Source organism: Camelus ferus, chromosome 35 (assembly GCF_009834535.1).
Source record: "Camelus ferus isolate YT-003-E chromosome 35, BCGSAC_Cfer_1.0, whole genome shotgun sequence".
In the NCBI taxonomy this organism is placed as follows: Eukaryota; Metazoa; Chordata; class Mammalia; order Artiodactyla; family Camelidae; genus Camelus; species Camelus ferus.
The window spans coordinates 24455585-24463513 of NC_045730.1; the positions used below are offsets into that span (position 1 = coordinate 24455585).

A 7929-nucleotide genomic window follows, 5' to 3' on the forward strand; every position below is an offset into this window, starting at 1 on the left:
TGAGGGTCCTGGGGATTGAACCCAGGACCTCGTGCATATTAAGCACACACTCTACCACTGAGCTACCCTCTCCCCACACTCTGGGACTTGTCTGCAGTATGTATTCACCCCACCCTTTACCAAGAGCACAAGAAAAATCCTTAAGACAAACCAAAAGTCTCTCTGAGCAGCCCAAAGAGTCTTCCTGTGATTTATTTATAGAAGAGCTTCCTCATGATTATCTTAATCCAAAAGGAATCAAAAACAAACCTGCATTCTTTCACTTTGATATGAGTAGGGGCATAATAAGAAGTCCCTCTTTGGGGACTTATTATTAATATGTCATTTGAATGTTATCTTAAATGTGTTTCTTCTTTCCTCTCAGGAAGGTTCAGTTGCCTGGGCCCCACAACTAAGGGTCATTTTTGATTCCATAATCTTCCTTGCCTTCCAAATGCTAGTGATTGTCACCAAAGAGGATATGTCTCCAAACTCCCCACGATTTCCATCTCCACTGTCACCAAGAGAAGCAATTAGGCAGGCTTACTGACCTTGGCTGATTAACAAGGGGAAAAATGTGTCAGGCTATTTAAAAAAAAAACAGATTGCTTCTCTTATCCCACAGCTGGCTCCTTGGGATACAGTCCTTGGGAAACAGCTGACACAGTCCTACAACAGGATGACCTGTGTCCCACAACTACAGCATCAACCCCAGGGACATACCCCAGTGTCTTTTTGTTCCCTTCCTTCCCCGGGAAGTTCCTGTCTTAGGGCTGAGCTCTGCGGGAGGAAAGAGCCCTTAATAGAAGATGACTGGCAGCACCCGAATGGAGATAAGGATGGCAGAGCTTTCCAATAAAAGACCCCTCCACCCGATTAGGGCTGGAGTTGTCTCCACCGGCCAACTGGCTGACGGCTCCTTGCTTGAGTATTTTCTTTTTTGCTTTTTCCCTCCCTTTCTCTCTCTAAGCAATAAAGCAGCTCTCTTTTCACTTTCTTCCTCTGCCTCTACTGAGAATTCTTTCTCAATTGGCAGGCAAGGACCCACACGTTTGGGGTCCCCCTCTCTGCTAACATCACCACCCTCAGCCGGGCCACATCTCTTCCTCTTAGCGCTGTCACAACTTCCATGCTGGGGTCCCAGCCCCCACTCTTGTCCCTTCTGACCCATTATCCTCACTGCCCCTAGAGTGAGCTTTCTAAACTGCAATTCTGAAACCTCACTCACAAAACTCTTCCAAAGATCCCTATCATTCTTTTTTTAAAAAAATTCTTGTATAATTCTTTTTACTGAAGTAGAACTCTAATTCGAAAAGACACATGCACCCCAATGTTCATAGCGGCACTATTTACAAAAATGAAGACATGGAAGCAACCTAAATGTCGATCGAAATAAACCCACAAACTTTTGGTCGATTAATCTTTGACAAAGGAGGCAAGAGCATACAATGGAGTAAAGACAGTCTCTTCAGCAAATGGTGTTGGGAAAACTGGACAGCTGCATGTAAATCAATGAAGTAAGACTACTCCCTCACAGCATACACAAAAATAAACTCAAAATGGATTAAGCACTTAAACATAAGACAAAACACTATAAACCTCTTAGAAGAAATCATAGGTAAAACATTATCTGACATAAATCTCAGCAGTGTTCTCCTAGGGCAGTCTACCCAGGCAATAGAAATAAAAGCAAAAATAAACAAATGGGGCCCTATTAAACTTATAAGCTTTTGCACAGCAAAGGAAACCATGAGCAAAACAAAAAGACAACTTACAGAATGAGAGAAAATACTTGCAAAAGACTGAAAGGGGCTTAATTTCTACAATATATAAACAGCTCATACAACTTAATAAGAAGAAAAACAAACAACCCAATCCAACAATGGGAAAAAGACCTAAACAAGCAATTCTCCAAGGAAGAAATACAAATGGCCAATAGGCACATGAAAAAATGATCAATATTGCTAAATATCAGAGAAATGCAAATCAAAACTGCAATGAAGTATCACCTCATAGCAGTCAGAATGGCCATCATTCAAAAGTTCACAAATGATAAATTCTGGAGAGGCTGTGGGGAAAAGGGAACCCACCTTCACTGTTGGTGGGAATGTAGTTTGGTGCAGTCATTATGGAAAACAGTATGGAGAGTCTTCAAAAGACTAAAAAGAGACTTACCATATGATCCAGCAATCCCACTCCTGGGCATATATCCAGAGGGAACCCTAATTCAAAAAGATACATGCACCCTAATGTTCATAGCAGCACTATTTACAACAGCCAAGACATAGAAACAACCTAAATGTCCATCAACAGATGACTGGATAAAGAAGATATGGTATATTTATACAATGGAATACTACTCAGCCATAAAAAATAACAAAGTAATACCATTTGCAGCAACATGGATGTTCCTGGAGAATGTCATTCTAAGTGAAGTAAGCTAGAAAGAGAAAGAAAAGTACAATATGATATCACTCATATGTGGAATCTAGAAAAAAACATAAACAAACTTATTTATAAAACAGAAACAGACTCACAGACATTAAAAAAACCTGATTGCTAAGGGAGGAAGAGGTGGAAAAGGATAAATTGGGAGTTTGAGATGTGCAGATACTAACTAATATATATAAAATAGATAAGCAATAAGTTTATGCTATATAGCACAGGGAACTATATTTAAGATCTTGTAGTAACTTATGGTGAAAAAGAATATGAAAACAAATATATGTATGTTCACATATGACTGAAGCATTGTGCTGTACACCACAAATTGATGCAACATTGTAAACTGACTATACTTCAATAAAAATACATATATTAAAAAATGTCCATCAACAGATAACTGGATAAAGAAGTTGTGATAAATATATACAGTGGAATACTACGCAGCCATAAAAAAGAATAAAAATGTCATTTGCTGCAACATGGATGGATCTGGAGATCTCCATTCTAAATGAAGTAAGCATATAATTCTTAGAATGAAGCATAAATGCTGTCCAATGCTCTGCATAGCCCTCTTTTCCCTTCTGACTTGGATTTATTAAGAGATAACTAAAGAAAATTGGGATATCAATATTACCATATAATAAGACTTTTCAGAGCACTGCTTGTATGTATTACAGCCTGATTAAAAAAGAACAGATGTGAATTTTTCTTCTTTTATTAAAAATTAGATAATTAAAAACTAGATACTTTATTGTAATCTAAATTCAAAACAATTTTAAAAATTGAAGTATAATCAGTTAACAATGTTGTGTTAATTTCTGGTGTATAGCATGGTGGTCCAGCTCTACATATACATGCCTTTTATGGCCTTGCCCTTGTTTATTTCTCGGGTTTCTCCTTTGACAGCTTCCGACCTCCACACCTAACTGATCTTTTATCAGATTGTTATAACGTCTCACTGGCTGCCTCCCGCTCTCCGCACAAGTCACCCTGATGCTCTTTTTCTGCTCCAGCTCTTCCTTCTCTGCTCAACTTGGTCACGCTTCAGAGGAAGCCTTTCCTTACTTTCTCCTCCCCATCCAATCCGGGTTAAGTGTCTTTCCCCTGACATGTTCTTATAGTACTTTTATTTCAACGCTTGCCACACTCTATTCCAAAAGTCTGTTTCCCTATGCTCCTTGCCTGCCTATAAGACTATAAACTCAAGGAGGCAGAACCTACAGTGTTCACCTGTCTTTGTGTCTCTTAGCCCTGTAGTTCCAATATGAATGGGCAGGTAGACAGATGAGTGGATAATACTAATACAAAACAAACTTGTAGTAATAATACTAATGACTAATAACTAACAAAATAGAATTCTACTATTAAATCTCAAATTGAGCCCTATGATATAAAGGTAGGAATAAGTTATTACTAGAATAAATTGGAGATATTGGAAAATGGAATCCAAGTGGATTCCAAAATGGAAACACTGGATAAATTTCTTTGTCTTTTTTCATTAAAAAAAAAGTGATACATGCTCTTTAAAGGACATTTAGGAAATCTTGAGTAGGAAAAATTAAGCCACTCCTGATTTCAGGATTAAACACAGAATATATTACAAGTTTGGTGTAGTTCTTTCAAATCAAAAAGACTACAGCTAACATTTGAGATTCACAAATTATCACTGTAACCCTAACTCAATATGGCAAAGACTCAAATAACTGGCCACAGGTCACAGAGCTGGTTAAATGGTAGGGCCAGGCAATGAACCAGACATCTTGGCCCAAAGCCCTCACTAAATCTTTCTTTTTGTTCTAAACTATAGCTACCTAGATGGTTTGCACTGAGGAACATGAATTTTAATTATGCTTAATTTATCTTGTTATTTTATGTCTTTCACAGAATGATTTTTAGTGGTTCACCCAGGTTCCTTTTGTTATTATATATAATCTATAAAACAAGGATGAAAACTCTTTCATAAGAAGGGTCGCTAGTGTTGTCTGGGCCCCCACGTCTGGCCACAGCCTAGTATCTTTACTCTATTGCCTTATTGCCCAGAGGTTAATAGGCAGTTTGCAAATACGCTAGCATAATGCTTCTTGATCAGAAGACAGATAAATCATGCAGGTGAAAACTACCCCACACCGAATTTTGTGGCTTGCTCGGTCAAAATGCCAGATGCATTAGGCTTCTCACTACTGCCGTTTCTAGCCTGGGAAGGGATTTCTGAAGTGGTTCTCCAAAGGCATGAAAGTCAACATGTTCTCTTTTTTTTTTTTTTTTTTTAAACATTTTTTTATTGAGTTATAGTCATTTTACAATGTTGTGTCAAATTCCAGTGTAGAGCACAATTTTTCAGTTATACATGAACATACATATATTCATTGTCACATTTTTTTCCACTGTGAGCTACCACAAGATCTTGTATATATTTCTCTGTGCTATACAGTATAATCTTGTTTATCTATTCTGAATATGCATGTATCTACATGTATCTACAAATTTTGAAATCTCAGTCTGTCCCTTCCCACCCACCTCCCTCTTGGCAACCACAAGTTTCTATTCTATGTCTATGAGTCTGTTTCTGTTTTGTATTTATGTTCTTTTTATTTTTTAGATTCCACGTCAACATGTTCTTAAATTCAGAAAAGTGGAAACTAAATCCGGCTCTATATTTCTATCTCATGTGAAAAGCAGCTGGTATCCACCCTTCGTCCTGGTACTATCAAGGAAGGAAAGTGTTGAATTCATTTAGCATTTTTACTGACTTTGGATTTTTGTATTAAGCCAGAATGATTGGTAGGAATCAGAGGTTCCTAAATTTTTCAAGTTCATAAATTCAGATTTCTGGACATATTTTATCAAGAGAACAGGTGTCTGTAAAGGTGAAATCCTTTCCTGGGTTAAAACTTAGGAATATGAGCATGTTGGATTTGAATCCACTAAGGAAGCACCACAGATGGATCCTTCAAGAGGCCCTGGTCCAGAGGCTGACTAACCGTACATTTAAGTCACATCCCTGTCTTTGTGTTTAATTACAGTTACAGCTGTTCCCTGGATGTCAAATACCCTAAGTATTATGACAAGAAAGAGTAATTCATGACTAGCTATCAGTGCAACTACTTGGGCAGGGGGTCTACACAGGCAGGACTCATATCCTGGTGGCCTCCAGCAATACACAGCCCACTCCTCCTGAGCTGTCCACGGGCTGTGGAGCGTCTGAATGGGGCAGAGGGAGGGTATGGGAATCTTGCATCCCTGCAACCCCTGGGCCCACAGTCCCTACATTTGGGAGGCAATGACTCAAGTGGCCTCATCATTGTAAGTGCTGTTCTTCACTCTGTTTGACAGCAACTTTGCCCAAGAGCAAGACTTCTCCCTGCTGTCCTCTATACAGCCAATGCAAAAGGCCAAAGGCCCAGAACACAATTGGGATGGATTAGGAGAGGCTATGCCCAAGACCAGCAGATGTAGGAGTCTTGGGCATCTTGAGTGGTACTGGAGAGATTGCAGGAGAAAGCACAGAAGGCACCCAAAGTCACTAGGAGGGGATATGGAGGGAACTTTGAAAGGTAGGTTCTCAGAGAATTCACTGATCTAATGTGTCTTCAGCACGACCACCCTGCACTCGCAAAAATGATCAACTCATAAAAAAGCTGGAGTCAAATATTTCCCTGTAAATTTGCACTTGTAGGTGATTTTCTTAGACACTCATCCAATGCCGTCCTTCTGAGACTGTGTCTGCACCCCTTGTTCAGAGTGTGGGGAGCTTACAAAGGGGCCTCTTCCCGAGGGACCCTCTTGCTCACTTTATACATAGTAGTTTGTATCTCTTAATCTCATACCCCTAATTTGTCCCTCCCCCTTCTCCTCTTCCTTTTGGTAACCACAAGTTTGTTTTCTATATCTGTGAGTCTGCAGTGTTTTGCATATACATTCATTTGTATTATTTTTTTAGATTCCACATGTAAGTAGTTGTCTTTCTCTGTCTCACTAATTTCACTAAGCATAATATTCTCTAGATCCATTCATGTTGCTGCAAATGGCAGAATTTCATAATTGTTCATGGCTCAGTAATATTCCATCGTGTACATCACATCTTTATCCATTCATCTTTTGCTGGGCACTTGAGATGCTTCCATGTCTTGTCTGTTGTGAAGAGTGCCGCTATTAATATTGGGGTGCATGTATCTTTTCCAATTAGTGTTTTCATTTTTCCAGATATATCACTGGATCATATGGTACTTGTATTTTTAGTTTTTGAGGAACCTCCATACTGTTTTCCATAGTGAAATTTATATTCCCATCAATAGTATACAAGGGTTCCCTTTTCTCTATATCTTTGCCAACTTTTGTTATTTGTAGACTTTTTGATGACAACCATTTTGACCACATTTCACTGTTGTGAGATGTGAGGTGATATCCCACTGTTGTTTTGATTTGCAATTCTCTAATAATTGGTGATGCTGAGCATCTTTTCATGTTCCTGTTAGCCACCTGTATGTCTTTCTTTGGAAAAATGTCTATTCAGGTCTTCTGTCCAGTTTTTAATTGTTCTTTTTTAATACTGATTTGCATGAGCTATTTATATATTTTGGCTATTAACTCCTTGCTGGTCACATCATTTGCAAATATTTTCTCCCATTCCGTAGATTATCTTTTCATTTTGTCAATGGTTTCCTTTGCTGTGCAAACATGTTTAAGTTTAATTAGATCCAATTTGTTTATTTTTGTTTTACTTCTTTTGCTTTAGGAGATACATCCAAAAGTTATTGCTATGATTTATTTAAAAAGTGTTATGCATATGTTTTATTCTAGGACTTTTATAGTTTCAAGTCTTAAATTTAGGTCATTGAACCATCCTGAGTTCATTTTTGTATATAGTATGAGGGAGTGTTCTAATCTCATTGTTTTATAGGTAGCTGTCCAGTTTCCCCAGCACCACATGTTGAAGAGACTGTCTTTTCTCCCTTGTGTATTCTTGCCTCTTTTGTCATAGATCAATTGACCATAGATGCATGGGTTCATTCCAGGCTGTCTATTTGGTTCCATTGATCTATATGTATGTTTTTGTGCTAGTTCCGTACTGTTTTGATTACTGTAGCTTTGCAGTATAGTTTGAAGTCTGGGAGGGTATTACCTTCAGCTTTGTTCTTTTTTCCTGAAGATTGCTTTGGCAATTCAGGATCTTTTGTAGTTCCTTATGAATGTTGCAATTATTTGTTCTAGTCCTACGAAAAATGTCATGGGTGTTTTAATAGAGATTGCATTGAATTTGTAGATTGCTTTGGGTAGTATGAGCATTTTAACAATGTTAATTATTCCAATCCAAGAGCATGGGCTATCTTTCCATTCCTTTGTATTAGCTTCAATTTCCTTCATCAAATTTTATAGTTTTTAGAGTATAAGTCTTTCAACTCCTCAGTTAGGTTTATTCCTAGGTATTATATTCTTTCTGATGTGATTTTAAATGAGATTTTTAAACTTTCTCTTTCTGATATTTCATAATTAGTGCATAGAAAT

At 38.0% G+C, this 7929-nt stretch overlaps 1 non-coding gene across 1 annotated transcript; it reads right to left on the reverse strand.

The window, feature by feature from the left end:
• TRNAI-AAU lies at positions 1 to 70 on the reverse strand. Its single transcript has one exon. It is a non-coding gene; the product is annotated as a tRNA-Ile (tRNA).
• Positions 71 to 7929: the final 7859 nt, after the last annotated feature.